Source organism: Typopeltis vanoorti, chromosome 5, assembly GCF_054136105.1.
Source record: "Typopeltis vanoorti isolate ZY-2024b chromosome 5, IOZ_Tvanoo_1.0, whole genome shotgun sequence".
Lineage (NCBI taxonomy): Eukaryota > Metazoa > Arthropoda > Arachnida > Uropygi > Thelyphonidae > Typopeltis > Typopeltis vanoorti.
This window is the reverse complement of record NC_143553.1, coordinates 54,075,973-54,095,025: the sequence shown is the minus strand read 5'-3', so window position 1 is coordinate 54,095,025 and position 19,053 is coordinate 54,075,973. Positions and strand designations below refer to the sequence as shown.

General features: G+C 34.9%; 1 pseudogene; it reads left to right on the top strand.

Annotated features, from left to right (window-relative positions):
- Positions 1 to 12,700: 12,700 nt before the first annotated feature.
- LOC150106419 (protein ZBED8-like) lies at positions 12,701 to 13,855 on the top strand (annotated as a pseudogene).
- The last annotated feature ends 5,198 nt before the right edge of the window (positions 13,856 to 19,053 follow it).

The window sequence follows — 19,053 nt, the reverse complement described above, 5'->3', positions numbered from 1 at the left end:
TACAAATGAGGCTCTTCTTTGCGGTTATTGTTATAACTTAGCAGCCAGTATGTGAAAGCTATCACGTAAGTATTAGATAAGTAGTTTTATGTTTACGCCTACTCATCTAATAATGAGTAAGCGTAAACATAAAACCAGCCCAGATCTACGTTGCAAATATGGTGAGGGATAGCAGTTTCATATCCGAAAGTAGCAACAGATAGCATTATATAAGGCTTCAAAGCGTGATTTGAAAAAAAAATAAGAATTTACATCAAAAAAGTAAACGCAAAACCCGCAAGAATTTACGATCAAAGAGAATGTATATATTTATATATTCTTTACATCAACCTGCTATCTCCAACTTGTTAAATCGAGAATAGCAATTTCTTTGACAAGAAAATGATTAGCAGACCTTATATAACACACAAGTCTAATGATAGCAATAAGTTTTAAGAAATAGATATACGTGTAAGTAAGATGGGGAGAGAGGAAAAGACTTAGAATACGTAATTATCAACTCAAAGATTCGAAAAAGTCGGAAAGTGCATACGACAGTACATTTTGATGGAATGACTTTGCATGCATATAATTTACATATAATATATAATTTAAAGCTGGAAATAATCTAAAGAGTTGTGAAAAAATATTATAAAGAGAATACCAATCAACAATAACAATACGACTTGTAAAAACAAGTCAAGTCAGAAGGTGTTTTAATGCCAATATGTGTTAAAAGGTATGCGAAAACGAAGTTGCTATTCAAATTAAGTGAACCAAAATAAGATATGATATTAAGATTCAAAGATCAAAGATAAGATATGATATTAAGATTCAAAGATCAAAGATAAGATATGATATTAAGATTCAAAGATCAAAGATAAGATATGATATTAAGATTCAAAGATCAAAGATAAGATCTTAAAAATCAATATGATAAATAAGATAAGATCTTAAAAATCAATATGATAAATAAGATAAGATCTTAAAAATCAAAGATCAAATACAGAATCTTAAGAAACGAAATGAATACATAAGGTCTATAACCGAAGACTATGTAGAAAGACGAGGTTAAAACTCTGCTTCAGAAGAGTAAGAATGGCAAGACATCTCTGTTCCTGGAGGTGTGAATAAAGACTGTTTATAGAGGAAATAAAGGTAGCTCTTTTATAATAACATTCATAAATCAAATACAGAAAGGAGTTGCAATGACAAAAGAAATGAAATTTGATTATATGGCATTAATTCATTTAAAAAAAAATAGGTACAAGAGAAAAATCTGCTGAAATTACAGAACAATTTGTACAACAAGCCAAACAGTTAAGCTGCTTACATGTTTAGTAAAAGCATGTCCAGAGATAAAGCTGAGAGTGTCGGATAAACAGTGTAGGCTTACAGTAGGTAGATCATATATTACACAAAGGAAATTTTGTAAAAATATAATGTAGCATATCCCCAGAAGAGCAATAATGCGTACTGACAGAAAAATCATACAATAGGGCACCAAAAAAATTATCATGGAAAGCTATGGAGTATTAGTCAACCACAAATTATGGTTGAGGTTGACTGTTATATTATGTTATATGCAATATAACATAATATAACAGTCAACATAATATAACATTCTATGAGGATATATGCAATATCCTCATAGAATGCTATGAGGATATTACATATAATACACTGCTTAAGCTTTTCCTGGAAGTAATCTTAAAACAGTCGTCAGGGAAATGTTTTCTCATGAGACCGCGTGAATACCAAAAGGTAGTTATATGGTCTGTTATTGGATGATAATCCAGTGATCGTGGCTAATGATAGTGCAGATGCCGAGTACATGTGAAGGAAGATTATTGAAGAGTACAGCAATCCCTCGATTAATGCGCCTAATGCGTTCTTTAAAACAGGCGCGTTAATCGAAAACGTACTAATCGAATATAATAACCTATGGGAAAAATATAATATAATATAATTCGTTCCTCAAATTTCTTTTTTGACCCTTAATTTTTTTATAGAAGAATTAGGTATATCTCAGGGCCTAGTTAAAGGAAAACCATGAAGCTGAAAGACAATAAAAACATATTCCGAATATAAATTTATTATTATACTTCTTAACAATGAGCTAACGTAGTTTGGCGGACATTCTGTTTTTTTTTTCATATAACTGACGGTATGGCCCTATTGCCTCTTCTGCAAATTTTACTGCTTCTCTCTTCATCACGGTCAGCCTCAAAGCATTGCAGGTTAAAAACTTCGATTATGCGAAAAATATTCAAATTGTTTCTGTGAAATCTCTTTGGAGTTGTTAGTGATTAAATTTTCTCCATATTCTTTAGGATCTTCCCGCTGTGCATCTAAATTTAGCAGATTGGAATTACTCAATTTCTCAGAATGAGATTTAATTAACTTAGATTCATTTGAAAACCCTCTAAAATCATTTGCACAATGTGGAAGAATATGCTTCCAAACGGCTCTCATATTGCTAGCAGTAATTTCGTTCGACTTTGCGACTTTATAACCAAGCTAAGATTTCTCTGATTTGGCCAGAAAAGTGTTGTAAGGCATTCGCTTCCAAAAAAGACCGGTTTCATCGATGTTAAATATTTGTTGGTCACAAATATAATAGCCCTCTTCTTCCACAATTTTCTTCAAACTCTCTGAATAATTTGCGGTCACCTCTTTATCTGCACTTGCAGCTTAGCCTGTGATTAGAACATTATGTAAACCAACGTTCTTCAACCTTTTTACACCTGCGGACCGGGGAAATTAGGAGAAATATTTCGCGGACCGGCTGACGGCTAAGACAGAAACATAAACCAATGTAGATAGTATTTTATTTATTAAATCCAATGTTATAAAATTACAATTTTTAGCTAGTGTGACATCTGCTGCTGCTTAGAGGTTAGAAATTTTGATGTACGTAGCTGGAGCGTTGTTTCTGAGAGACGAAGAAATTTTTGGCGGACCACTAGGAAATTTCCGCGGACCGGTGCCAGTCCGCGGATCACAGGTGGAAGAACAAGGATGTAAACTATTTCTCTTTTCGAAATGCTCAAAAACCACCCAGCATAGCGTGGAATTCTTTTCCATCACTGATAGCCCTTTCTTTCATGGTTGCAAAGAGACTTAATGCTTTTGATTTAATAAGTAAGTGCTTAGGGGGGATCCGTTATTGGTTACAATCTTTGATCTATATAGAAAGAAGTCTCTCTAATTCAATCATTATAATACTTGGATTTCGAGTGGTCTGAAGCATGATGAACTTGAAGCAGCCGTATCTTTTTCTTTGTATTCGGCTTTGCTTAAAATGGCTCTAATAGTTTATTCATCCATTTTTGTGTTCTTGTCCTATCTTTGCTCTGGATTCGCCTTGTTCATTTTTCTTTATTATTTCAAGTTTTTCTTCCAATGAGATTACTTTTCGAATCATTTTCATACCTCCACTTTTTTTTTCTCACTAATTCTTTTACTCATGATTAAAGGTTGGGAAAATACTTTCAAATAAAAAAAGGAAAGAAAACAGTTGCAAAGGAGGACGAGCTATCATCAGCAAAATGCTATGTAAATAGCAGACGACATGCATTTTGGCGGTAAATTTGGAACACAGTGTACATGGAAATAATGTAATATGCCATTAAAAAATAACTTTGTAAAATGCTTTAAATCGGTGACTAAATTATTTCATCCTGGTAGGTGATTTTTTTAAATTAGTTAGCCATAAAAATATATAGACAGAAAATTTTTAAAATCTGTAACATTTATTTTTGAGATGTATATAAGCGCACTAATCGAATTTTAGAGGCGCACTAATCGAATTTGGGTATAGAAAAGAAAATGCACTAATCGAAAACGTACTAATCGAAGGCGCACTAATCGAGGGATTGCTGTATAAAATTTAGTGACTCAAAATAAACTTTTAAAAAAAAAATACCTGATTCAAATTGGAAGATGACTGTTTGTAAACAGAGAAAATATGACGGCAATAGAGTTTTATTTAAATATTTGGGGTCCTAATTCATTCAGATGGGTCGTGCAACTTAAAGATCGAAAGGAGAGTGTATGAAGTTGAAATAGGAATAGGAATGCTCGAGTCATATTGTGGAACCATAATCATGCATGTGCTCAAAAAATTATTTATAATGTCAATATTATCGTGTTATATTGCTCGAAACATTAAAGAGACGTTAAAGAGAGAATATAAAAAAAATATTTTCAGTGGAAATGGAAATATTTGGATGAGATCAGCTAGAAAATTAAAATCAGAAAAAGCCAGAAGCGATCGAATTAGAAAAAAGCTAGATGATAAAAACACTATTAATGATCGTGTAAATGGAAAGTTATGAAAATGATACGGATATGTCAAAAGAATGCATCACGTATTTAGGAAAAGTTATTATACCCCCCCCCCCTCTCAGAAGGGCAACATGAATAAAGGGTGTGTGAGCAATTGCATCACTCGAAGTGGGCTAAGGGATTTGGAAAAGGAACAATAAATTTTTCTTGTCCATTCTTCACTGAGAAAATAGAGAAGGCTGTGAAAAGGAAGATTTCTTCAGAATTAGGTTGTAGAAAACTACTATTCTTGGTGAAGAACATATTTTATGAATGGAAAATCGAGAACCTATTCTTTTCCATTTTTTCAAAGATTGCATTTCATTTTTCACAACTTTCAGCAATCACCATGATCGGTTTTGTAAAAATGGTAGAAAAATAAAATAGTGCTTAATTAAAGTATCAACGTTAAGCATTCCAAATAAAGTGATATACTGAGTGTCATTTCTTCATCTTTACTTATAATTAATAAATAAATCCTTTAACGCCTTTTATTTCCCGAAAGGAGAGGGAATATCTCATTTTAGCTCTAACAACCTTCTGGAAATCGGTGGCCAGCTCGGCCCTACTAATAGCTACCTAGGTTCTACCGTCGCCAATAGCTAAGTCGGCTATTGATGATTTTAAAAGCATCTGGGTAAGAGCATAGCTGAAAAGTACCACCACCTCGCGATCCACGCCTTAACTTTTTTGTATGAAATAGTGAATTCTATGGTCGATTTTTATGATTTCCAGAAATAAAACTCCAGTTTCATGAAGAAAATAAAAAATCTCCAGTTGCCTGTGCCAAAGGTCGGCTAACTAGGGAAACAACTGGAAAAAGACCTAGAAAAACTTTCTGTAGTTAGCAACCAGAATCGAAGTCATAAGGGTCTTGCGGTATAGCACTATGGAACAATAAATAGTGCTATAAGGCTACACGGACATTTGTCATTTCTTAATGATCAAATTCTGAATGATAACAAACTTCAAAATGACGCTTTTTTTTATTAAAGTTATTAAGGTAATTCAGTTTTGGAGCAGTTTCCTCTTAATATGGTGTGACAAATATGGGAATGGGCTGCGAGTTGAAGCCATGTATATTAGATTATGAGGCGCTTTTGCGCTTATAACCTAATATACTTAACTATGTGAAAAAGTGCTCTACTTCGCAACTTCAAACGTAACCGCCAGAACCACATATATCATGTACGTGGTGATTATAATTACAGTTCACATTTCGAAAGGCTGTAACCGGGTAACTACTCATCGGAACGATTTAATATTTAACATGATGATGTGTGTGGCAACGGAATTTTATTTTGCGCAAAAACCAATTAGTTCTAAAAGTTACCACTAGGGCAATAGATGGCGCTGCATACATGTAATTACGTATTATACTCCTGGTATTCAGTGAAAGGCTGCGACCGTACTATGTATGCAATTGTTCCCAATTATGCAAATAACAAATGTCCCGAATGACGTATGCTTCGAAAGAAGCTTCTATAAAAGCAGGTAGCTGTAGAATGCGTCAGTTCATTGCCTGTGAGCAGACAACGTGTTAAAGCACAATGTCACCATTACCGAAGGATCGCGCACTTCTCGTGAAGTTGTTTTACCAAAATAACAGCTGCGCCTTGACAGCACTGTGAAAGTTCAGAACATTAAAGGAAATAAAATCGGGTCCTGTGACTGCAAATGGTTTACGCAAAAAGTTCTGGAAATTTGAAAAAACAGGTTCCTTAGATGTGAAACCTGACAGAGGACGGAAGCTCATCAAATAGCAGACAGTGGAGAAATTAGCCACAGCATTAGAGGAAGAAAGAATGGCAAATGTCGTAGGAAGCAGAGCGCACAGCATATTGCACGGTCTTTAGACAAACTCGTAAGGCAAATTTTGCGCGTTATCCTTACAAAATTTTCCACGTTCAGCAATTGCTTAATCCTGACTGGGGTGCACGAGAAACATCTGCACTGCTGTTTCTTGCTGGGACTGAAATGGACAACGACTAGCTCTGGAACATTTTGTGGACTGACGAAGCCCACTTCCCTCTGGGCGGTGCTGTGAATATGCAGAGCTGCAGAATTTGGGCAACTGTAAACTCACACGTCGTGTGACAGATTCCGCTTCACTCCCCGAAGGTCACCATTTGGTGTGATTTTACAGCGAAATTCGTTATCGGACCTTTCTTTTTCGAGGAACTCCGTCCTGCTAGTCTCGTTACATCGCCACCCATGTCAAGGGGTTGCTTCAGACGCATTTTATTTTACCAAGGACACAATCATCAGCCACCATTTTCGTACAACGTGGGCAGCGCGCTCGCCAGATATGAACCCTGTGACTTTTGGCGATAGGGACATCTCAAAGACGTTTATCGTGGACACATAGCCAACTTAGTGGACCTCAAGACCAGCATTACATGCCATATCCTCATTTCCAATGAAACTCTACGTTGTGGTTGAACATGTGATTTTGAAATTTCAGCAGGTTGTCAATAACGGAGGACAATATATCGAACATGTTGTTGTGTAACCACACAACGCGCCGTTGTACCCTACGTTTTGTGACGTTTTGAATTACCCACCACGGTATTGCAATGCCATGTATCGCTCTAGTAGCAACTTTTAGAACTAACGTTGGATTTTGTGCAAAATACAATTCCATAGCCGCACACATTAGCATGTTAAATATTAAATCGTTCCTCTAAGTAGTTAGTCTTTCGAAATGTGAACCTTAATTATAATCACCCTGTATACAGCCTACAGAAGAGTGACTGTCATACCAGCGCGAAGGATTCCGAGAGATTAGGTATGTGGAGGGGGGGCGGATAGTCTGTTATGCTGACTACAGACGCATGCTATCAGCCAGTGGGGGTGGCACATACTCTCTCATGACTGCAAAACAATTTTATACATAGTTTTATTGTAATACTTACTAAATCTCATTCATTCAGTTACGATTTGTTAGAAAAAGTGGACTTTTCGTGGTGAACCGCAAGAAGGAATCTTTAAATTCCGTAGTCAGTGTGGCTTTCAAATTGTGTCCTGAGGGACTTCCGAAGGTATTTGCAATTTTCAACATTTTAAGCATAGAGCGCAATTCAAAAAATAATTAAATCAATAATAATAAATAACGATATAATCAGAAAGTACTAATCTATTTACTTGGGCAACTACACATCTCAAATAATTAAAATTAGGGAGAGGAAGGTGTGTGTGTGAACGCACGAGCGAACCGTAATCGATATTATCGTTTAGAGTAAAGGTAAGAATACAGTGTTGCTCTTAGAATTTTCAATTTGCATGCTCGAACTTTTCCATACAAGATGGAAAGCTTTGACGTCTGTGGGTAGTCAATAATATCATTTAATGAATACATTTAATTGATCGTACCACTCGCACTATTTCATACAATAAATACAGAAAATATTTCTCTAGTATTGCAATTTTAATTATGCCTCATTTTTTCTTCAAGATACAAAATTACTGCAGTATTAGATTTCATAAGTGTGGCAATTACTATAATTCGATAATGATCTCTTTAAATCACAGTGACTTATTTCAAATATATCCATGAAAGATTTCCTATGTGGAAATTAAAGCATGTATAAAATATTCCATTAAAGTACGATCCACTCAATTAATAGACATAACACACTAGTCTCATAGCGTTAATTGCTTCGGCAGTATCTCCAAACAATCACCATCTTCCGTCCTTCAACCATCACCCTGACTGTATGCAGCGATCCTTCAATCGACAGACCATTCTCAAACAGGCTTAATGATATCTCGTTAGGCCTATTTAAGAATGGTCCATATCTTCCATGTACGAGTATTATTCGATTGCACATCATTTTTTTATTATATTTCAGGATGCTTTTCAGCCTGAAGAAGAATAAGAAGTCGCAACAGGCCAAATTTGGTAAGGCAGGAGGAGAGTGTGAACTACCAGTCTCTATGACTGCAACAAAAAACAAAAACAAAAAAAAATCGCCGGACGCGCAGGTCAGTGTGTCAGTGTCATAGTGCATCGTCGTAGTGCAAAAAGACTACTTGCAAGGTTTTTCCGATTAACTGCATCACTAAGGTGTTACTGAATGGTTCTATAGATATTCTGGTTCAAAGCATCTGGATTAAACAAAGTGATCAGTATTGCCTTGCCATTTTTAAAATGGAAATATACCACCGAAATGTCCTGGATCGACTCAATGCTGTTTCTCTGAATGGCTCTTGTAACATAACGGTCCATACCCGTCTATTGGGTTTGCCAATTTTACAATGGAAACTGATGCACTTTATGTTGTTCCTTCAACTTATCCATTTTACAATGGGACGGAAAGAATAGTATGCTTCACTTTAGATTAGCTCCGTCACTAGTGAGTCGAACTGCTGCGTTTGTCGGTAGATGGAACTAGGAGACGTTGTCAAATATCCTATGTGGTTGCCAATTATGCTGTTGGTAGTTTCCCTGCAAAACATTTTAATCCACTATATTTTTGACCCTCTTGGATATATTTGGTGGGTCCAGTATTTTGCACTTTTCTACGTTCGATTTCATCAACCAAGTAGTCCACAAGTCATTTACTTTTGTCAATGCATAATGTACTTTTTTATAAACGACCACAGTAAGAGAATAACTAAAGTTATTAAAACATATCGAAGTTGGGCAAAAACCACAACTAAAACACTGTAACTTATATGGCGTCTTAATTTTACTGAACTTCACAAATTATTTGTGGAGAGACTTTTTTGTTGAAAGGTAATAATGGTGTTTAGCACGCCAAGCTGCAGTTCTGGAATAAACACCTGCCGAAGTACACGGTGATTTCGTTCATGCTGTTTGGTAACTGCTTCGAGACCGTTTATAGATGTTTCCTCAAGCACAAAAGAGAGAGAGATCGATGAAAACACTGGCGGTATAGTAGTACTAAACTGTTACTAGAGGACGAGAGAGAGAGAGAGTTATATACATGTTGCGCGCGCACATACACAGTTTTCTCTTGTCCAATTAATTGGGTTTTCAGTCAATAACGAAGATATCCCTCAGGAATATGTGGGGCCAATTGCGACATTAAGGTCGAAAACCACCAATGCATTCATTAATCATGCACGAAGAACACAATCTGTGTTTTTACTTCTTATCGTGATCAATGAGATGAAAAACTGGGTCAGCCATATGTATCGTTTGTATGGAAAGCAGGTGTTTGCATTGTTGTTCCATTTTACTCTTCAAGATCTATATGAAAAAAAAAAATTTCCAGATACTTGCTGTTATCGTCATATGACACGTATCATTAATGAACCTTTATTAAGGCTTTTTAGTTGTCGATAAATTCAATAAAGCATTTAAACACCTTTTTCCCCCTGAGGACGGAGTGCTATCCGCAAAAATCATAACAAGGTAGAAGGAAAGAATCTGAACTCCAATTACACAGGCCTATACAGTTTAAGGCAGAGGTTCCCAAGGGAGGGGTGGGGGGGGATTTTGCCATGAACAACTGGTTTTATGGAGAGGAAGGAGATGTTGTTGATATGAAACACTTTCCTTCTTTTTTTTTTTAACCACAGAAGAAACATTTTTAAAGTCCTTTCTTAATCGAGGCAGTTTATTTGTCATACAGTACAGCAGAATTCAAATTTAAAGAGCCTGCGATTACAAAGAGTAAACATACGTTGTTATAAAACACTGCAAACGCAAACTTAGTATTCCTTTAGCTGTTTCGAACTATTTAAAGTATATTATTTAAATATTAAAATATTTAATATTTTAATTAAATTAATTTAATTAAAATACTTAAATAATTAATAAATAATAAATTTATTTATTTATTATTAAATTAATTAATAATAAACTTAAATAATTAAAAAAAATAATTATTTAAGTCAAGGTATTACCCCTTAGTTAAGGGATATAATTTCACGTCGCTGAATTGAAGCCTTTGGCTCTTCATGTAATTAGAAATTTATTAGGACACCTTCTTGGCAATTCTTATAGTAGGGAATGCAAGTTCTGTTCGCTACGAACTTGGTATTATCTAGGTCTACCCACTCACTGATGAGACTTCAATAAAGGTTGAAATTGGTCTGGGCAGTGACCTTCTCTCATAATGTAGAACAGTAATACAGCTCCTAGGAGCTGGGTTTCACATTATGGGTAAATACCAAGAACAGTGATTGGATCTTGCTTTCACATTATGGGTAAATACCAAGAACAGTGATTGGAGCTTACTCCACCCTTGCTATGAGTTGCCTCAGTGTTGCACTACCAGAGGGACTATGCGTTGCACTATCCAGGTATTTGCTTACGCTTGGACTCGCCGAACTTTATGTAGTTTCTATATTTGGCATGAAACTCTTTGAGTTTCTTATTCGGCTATGAAACAATATGGGATGTAATATCCCTTAACTTAAATAATTTCACGTCGCCGAATTGAAGCCTTTGGCTCTTCATATAATTAGTATTTAAAATATTTTATAAATTTCATTTTTCCCTTTCAAGTGCAAACAACTAAATTTGATATAAAAATTAAATATGATTTTGGGAATCTCTGGTTTATGAAATCCAAAATGTTTTAGCTGCTATTAATAATTAAATTTATTTAATTTAACATTTCTTTTTAACATAACCAGAGAAAGAAAAGGACCTTTTCCCTTTCGCGCCCATATTCTTCAGCAATTGTCATCGATGCTTTTATATATTAAATAAAATCATTAATATGGTATTGTATTTATTTTTTACAATGACAGCATCTTGTATGCCATAAAAGAATACTCTACACTAGCGGTTCTCAACCTCTTTTAATATTTGTACTACGAATACTGAAACTTTTCGGTTTACCACTTATTAAAATATGTACAATACAATATAAACTATAAAATATTGTATTAGCATGGCGATTTAATGATAATCAATAACAATTAAATGAATCTTATGACTACATTTTCACTAGAAAATAAAAAAGAAAAGAAATTAGTAGAAGCGAAATGAAAGAAAATGTTCATGTGACATTAAATTATGTGAGCAAGAGCACAATACATGGATTACGTCTATTGAAGCGGCCTTTACCAAATCCTCAACGCTGCATAATAACTTACTAAAGCGACAATGAGTACCGACAGCAACACTGCCATGTAAGAAATTTTCGAGGAAAGAATAGAAAACAACGCGAGATAAGATTCTCTCGTGATTGTAAGCTTTCCAAGAAATACAGCTATCCCCTCGGAGGGTGAACAAACGAAATACGTATATGAAAATCAACAGACGATTTGTCACCTTCTGCTAGCTTGAAAAAAAAAGAAAAAAAAAAGGGTAAAACATGTAATTATTTATCCTTAGAGTGGGGAATTTTTAACATTTTATTTTTCAAAATTTCATAAAATAAAATAAAATAAAAAATTAACCGTCTATTATCCGATCTTTTTCCACGTACCACCGGTTGAGAAACACTAGTTTACAATGTAAAAAAATAAAGAACGATAAATGAAGTGAGTGTGAATCTCAACTAGGAAATGTTATAATTGTATCAACCATTAGTACTGTGGGTAGGAGGTATATACGTGTCGGCATATCCATATTTTATTTATAGATTTTAGAAAAGCATATGATAGCATTTTCACAGAGAAGGCCTTTGGGAAGTATTAAATGAACTTGGAATACCTCATAAGATAATAAATTTAATCAAAATTTGCAACAATAGCAGAAGCGTAGTACTGGTTAATGGAATAAGATCTAAACCAGTGGTTCTCGAAGGGGGCGGTACCGCCCCCTTGGAGGCGCTGGAACGATCCAGGGTAAGCAATAGTCTCCTCATGAGCAAAAGGAGGGACTGAATTGAAGTAAGGTGGGTAGTGGAAGCATAAAGGACAAAAATTAGGTTCTGAAAAAAATTTATCATCAAAAATTTTGATGATCTAACTGTTATATAACGTAAGTAAAGGTCGTAATGGTTGCTTTATTTTCCAAAGAAACGTACAAAATGCAAGTTACAGTAGATCGGCGTTGAAGTCCGACGACAGGTCTTAACAAGTAAAGTGTTGGCGGGAGCACACTTTCAAGTGATCGGATTTTACAAGTCCAGTACGTATCGGCAGGAACATGTGCAAGTTATGACTTGTTCACCGTATAATACTATAAATACGTGAGATGTATGAAATCAGTTTTAGATTGTTTCTGAATTGTGTGGCATGCAGTTAACAATTTCATGTAGTGCATAAAAATTTTGGTGCATATTCAATACCTAGTCGGTACCTTTTACATGGATTACACACAAAGCAAATTATTGTTGTTCCAAAAAATTAGCAGGTTTCATGTGAGTATTTTTATACCTTTTCTTGTAAAAATGATTTGGTTTAGGCACGTGAGAAATTGCGTTCTAGCAATTTTGTAAATTAAACTTTTTGTACAGATAATATCATGGCTGAATCCAAGAAGAAATGTAGACATTATAATATCGAATATTTGAAATATGGCTTTGTTCAGTTCGCCTGCAAACGAAACATTACCAATATGCCTGATTTGCCAAAACGTTTTTTTAAAATGAATCTATGAAGCCATCAAGAATAGTACATTTGACAAAAGTTCATGCTGATAAAAAAAGATAAGGATTTATGGTATTTTCAAGCACTTAAAGAAAATTTTTTTGAAACAACCAGCATTGGCAGGTATGTTTTCAGCTATATCCAAACTAGATGATGATGAGTTGCGCGCCTCTTACAACATTTCCTTACTGATTGATAAATCAGGAAAACCGCATAATGTTAGTGAAGAACTAATCCTACCAGCTGTTAGTGAGGTCATACGCACTGTATTGCAAAAGCTAGCCTCTGATATTATCAAGAAAATTTCTTTGAGCAATAATACAGTGCAACGAAGAATTGATGAAATAGCCCAGGATGCTGAAGACTCATTATGCGAGTATTTAAAAACAACCCAGCTCTCTGTACAACTTGATGAGTCTATTTTTCCAGGAAATGAAGCCTTACTTTTAGCATATGTACGATACATAAAAGAAGGAAAAAATTGCCAAGAATTATTAGTTGCTAAAAATTTACTAACTGGCACTAAAAGAGAATCGATATTTCATGCATTTGGAAGAATTTTTTTTTTAGAAAAAGAAATCCCTCTGAATCTTGTCAGTTGCTACCGATGGTGCTCCAGCGATGGTAGGATGCTATCACGGTTTTATTGCATATTGCAAAGAGGTAGTGCCTAATGTATTCACTGTAAACCGTGTGTTTCATCGTCAACATTTAGTTGCTAAATACCTAAGTGATCGCCTAAACAGGTCATTACATTATGTAATTACAGCAATCAACGAAATCAAAAGTCATTCATTGAATGACAGATTGTTTGGGCAACTTTGAATTGAAAACGATAAAGATTTCAATCGCTTGCTGCTCCATACAGAAGTTCGTTGGCTATCAAAGAGTACCTGTTTGAATCGATTTTATAAACTCTGACTTAGTGCTACAGTTTTTAGGAAACAGAGAAAACTCTTTACGAGCCAACCTGATTAATTTCAAAAGTGACATAGCTTATTTGACCGACTTGTTTAACAAATTTAATTAAAAAAATCTACAGCTCCAAGGATATAAGCTGAATTTAACAAAAACCAAAGCTGTTATTTATATTTAGCTTTCTGAAAATTTTTATTCCGTAACCACATGATATTTCTGATTACAGTTTATTTTTGAACATTTCACAAGAGAACTAATTAATTACTTATTTCATTTGGGGACATACATATATATATATATAATTTTCAGTAAAGAAGACTATAAGACTATGTCATAAAATACTAATATTGGAGGTAAAGGTAAAAACTATTATTGCACCCGAAGATAGCAATTTAGCTCATGCTGATTTACATAATAATGATAGGATATACGTAATTTTATTATCATTTTCTTTGATATAATTACTCAAAAAGTGAACCTATGATCTTAAACTATCCGCGCGGTTAGCCTAGTGGCCTTGCGCTTCGCAACCATATGCCTGGGGAAGGAGTGTCCTAGGTTCGATTCCCGTCAACGACGTGAGAAGCTGAAGAAGTTAGCCGGTCTTGGGCGTTGACAGCAGGGTTTTTTCCGCCAGTTTATCTGGTGTTTTTCATCCCGAAAGCAGGCAAACCGGTCCGAGGACACGCATGGATTACATGCGTGTCCTCGGGAATACCCAGCCATAGGTCTAATTCGTCAGCATATGCCGGTTCCGGAGCCCGGATAAAATTTGGGGGGACTAGATGGTACAGTGACTCCCTTAAAAAGGGGGAACGCTGTATCATCACACGGGATTTAATTCACTTATCTTAAACTGGCTCTGTAAACGATAGCAGTGTACAACATGTCTTTCGAGTCATTTTCAAAATACACGTTTATTCAATAACTGGAACACGTCACATTAGTTCAGATAAAAAAACAAATATATCACACCTTAATGGATGTATAAATATTCTTAAATATGGTGCTCTTTCTCCATAACCCTCCTACCCCAGTTCTGTAACAATTCATATCCACCTACAGAGCGTGTAGTAAGAAAGAATAACTTTATACGGAATAACAATTTTCAGAAAGCTAAATATAATCGAAATATTTCTTATATGGGAAATATTTCATTTTTTTTCACATATATCTGCGAAGAATTTTCGTGCGATTAATTTTCTCCGCTGTGAATTTCCCTCGCGATGAATAGTCGCCACGATGAATTTTTTTTCCCGCGATGAAATTTTCTGCGATCAATTTTCCCGCAATAAATTCTCGGCAATGAATTGTCCGGACACGGTTATTTCTGCGTTTGTATCAAAACTTGTCCTGTACAAACGAAACTTAGGACGAGGAGAATTCAGCCAGTTTCCAAATCTATCAACAGTGGGAAAATGTGATGAAGACGTGCTCAGCTATTGTCAGCACTAGGAGGCTCTCCATTTTATTTCAACTAACGATTTAAAGATATTCTTGAAATGAAAATACTCGATTGGGTTTTGGAGCCGTTTTTCAAGTACAAATACAGAAGAATCTTTACAATTACAAGAAGAACTGATAGAAGTAACAACGAATGAGGAATGAAATTAAAATTCAAAACCGGGTACCAACAGTTCTGGTTACAAAAGCAGATGCCCGTACTTTATCCTGGATTGTGGGCTGGTAAAAAAGAAAAAAATAATCCATTTCCATCATGATATTCAGTGGAACGTAGGTTCAGTGCAGTGATAAATCTTTTAACTAAAAAAAAAAAAGAAATTGACAGCAAATAGCTGATCGCGGTGATTTAAGAATGCTGCTGACAAATATCGAGCTAAACATAATAAATTGGTAGCAGCACACCAGGCTCATCCTTCTCGTTAGGATTGTTTTTAATATTACTGATCGTTATTTACTATTTTATGTACGACTTTCACATATGTGAAATTTATGTTTGTTTTCTTAATTCTAATAGTGTTATTAAATTTTCACCCCCAACTTGTCCTATTTACGTGCAATTTATGTTTCTTTTGTTGATTTCAATAAATAGTTTTAAAATTTCAATTCAAAGGTTTCTTATTTCCAAACTTCAAAAATCTCTACTAGATACAGAAACAAATTTGCGTTTGATTATGCATCTGTTTGTTTGCTTAAAACTCAAGAACTGCTGATCCGATCTTCATACGATTTTCTTTTATATGTATCAGGTAGAGCTGGTTAGGTCTTATAAAGTAGTTTCCAGGGGAGAATGGGGCTGAATAAATTAATCTGAATAATTGTTTTTTTTTTTTTTTGGAAAAGGGGACGGTAAGCCAAATAAGTTTGAAAACCACTGATCTAAATCTTTTGCTATTAAGACTGAAATGAAGTGTGTACATACTTTTTACCCATCCAATGTAATTATAACGGTTAAGAAAAGCGCATTAGAGAAACGGTAAAAGATAACAAAAGTAGAAGAGTAATATTAGAATATGCAGATGTATCTGCTAGTTGTACGTAATGTACAGACATAGGACACTACGGTAATAAGAATTAACCTCCCTATTACGTGAGATTTGGTTTCGAACGCCTGGAGGGCATAGTGTGGGTTTACGCGTGAGCACAGATCAGGAAGTAAGAAAGGATGTTATTTTTCAGAAACGGATTATATCGTCATCAAGAACTTGTGAAAGGGTGCATCCATTTTGTAAGTGTCGTAGGGAAAAGAAACAGTAAGCCATTACGTTATCACAAAATGTGTATTATGTATGAGAGTTTGTGAAAATCTTTGTGACATACAAAATAATATTTTTGAAATAAACGCACTAAAATACAGTAGGCTTATTAGTCGATTTATTTTGAATATATTTATTATATCTATTAAATGCACTGTTCTTCTAGCTGGTTTTCAAACTTGGCTGCTGAAAAACAAGAGTTTCCGGCAGGAATAAATGTTTTCGCCTTCCCTCTTCCGTATGGTACCGACTAAATGCTGAAAGAGTCCTTATAAAGGTTCCGTTCATCCTAGTTAAAGCAACGAGTCAGAACAGTATGTTATCTAAAAGAAAACCAATTCTACAAGGTGAGTTTCGATATATAGGACCGTGTTGTTAAAAAAAAAAAAAAAACTACGCTATAAAAATACAAAGAGCATATATCTGCTGTATAAATTAAAGAATACTGTTTGCCTGTTCAGTATATACAAATATGTACCACTCGAACTACATACATTAATCTTTTTTTTTTTTTAATTATGGAAACAACTACCGTGTTATAAAGAAGTACAGGAAGAACTAGAGAAAGGATTAGATATTCTGCTTAGCCTCGTAGATGGCAATGGAATACCAGTATATTCTGTTCGGAGATCCAAAATTTTGTTCTTACAGGGAATAATCATCCCATTTTATCCGATCTCTCTCTCTCTCTCTCTCTCGTCCGAGCGCGCCGCGTATGGACAACGTATTAGTTGCATGTTTCTGGTTCAAATCTTAATCTACAGAGTTCTCAATCTGCACGTGACAACGAGAGCATGGTCCTTCAAATGTCACGATCGATAAATCACCCGTTTACAATAGGATACTGACATTAGAAGGCAGCACTGCACAAACATGGTTTCCAGCTAAACGAAATGCCACCGGCGATTAGAAACGCATCGGAAATGATGAGAGTTTCCTAAGAAATCAATAAATTATTTTTTGTGGGGTTATAATATTTCATAATTTATATTCTAAGAATAACTCCTTCATATACATGCATTATTCCTTTAGTATACATTTGTGTGTATCGTTTCTTGCTCAAAACTAGACATACTTTGTAGTTTCTTAATGTAAGAAACGGCTATTTGGCATATATTAACATTGCCATCTGTTCGCTGATGGTCATGTTAAAAAATATGAAAGAAAAACTAAAAAATAATAATAAAATTAAATGTGTATTTAGTGCAATATATCTTTCATAATGCCGCATAAAACCATTGAATTAATGTGGCGCCATCTATGGATTGTCACACTAAATAAACTATCCACTGAATAATATTAAACATGTTTGCACTACATATGTAGTGAAAACATGTTTAATATTTAATACATTTAGCTTCTTTGAAAAATAATTGTTAGTGAGATAACGGGTGCTAATTTTAATTCATTTTTAAATTAATTTTCTTCTTCTTTTAAGCTAAAAATAGTGTGGAGCTATTAGAAGCAATCTGAAATACTGCATTCGATTCAATTAAAATAAAAATCATCAATTTCCTGATATGTACCCACAAGGGGGTGTTCAGGTTACTATGAGAGCACTACATGATTAAGTTTACATTATTATTAATCTGATATCAACAATTTTCCTCCAAATCAGTCTATTACTTGTAAACACTCCAACATTGTCGTATCTAATATTTCGTACTTCTAATGCACTTCTGACTGAATCAGTCACATCTAGACCATGTTCTTTCACTGGATCACTTTACTGCCTTCTTGAAATCAAACACCTGTTTATTATTATTATTATTATTATTGAGAGAGAATTCCAGGAAGTCAGAAACTCATCGATGGAGACCATGCTGTTCGCACGAGCTGTCATACCTCTTCTTGAATTCATTCATGCTGTTTGCACACAACATCCGACGGCAATCGACCAATCAGTATCTCAGAAGTGATGGTGAAGATTTTGGAAAAGTTGGTTAGGGCTCGCATTCAGAAATGGGTTCACAGTGAATCTCTACTTTGCAATGAATAGCATGGGTTCACTAAGGGAAGGTTATGTGTTAGCAACTTGTTCACATTTTATAATAATGTTACCACGGAGTTAGACAAGGGAATAGATACACATGATACGTTTGGATTTTGCTAAGGCTTTTGACAGAATACAGCATGGTAGACTATTGCATAAATTGGAGAATATGGGTTTGGATTATAAAATATTAGCATGAATAAGAGGATGGCTGACAGACAGATATCAAAAAGTAGTATATGAGGTAACCAGTGGCCTATCACAAGGATCAGTACTTAGTCCACTGTTATTCAATCTGTACATTAATGATATTGGGAAGGATTTGACAAGAGACATACAGCTATTTGCTGATGATGGTGCAAAGATAGGTAGGGTAATCAGGAATGCTGTTAAGATGCAGTATTTGCAGAATGATTTGAATAGCTGGAATTATGGACATGGGAAAATGGGTGTCAGTTCAATGTCAGTAAATGTAAAGTCATTCACTTCGGCGGATTAGGATATCCATTGCTGTATTATATTGGTAGGATTGTGCTAGAAGAAACTGATGAGGCTAGGTATCTTGGAATGTCAGTTGATAGAAAATTGAAGTTTAGGGGC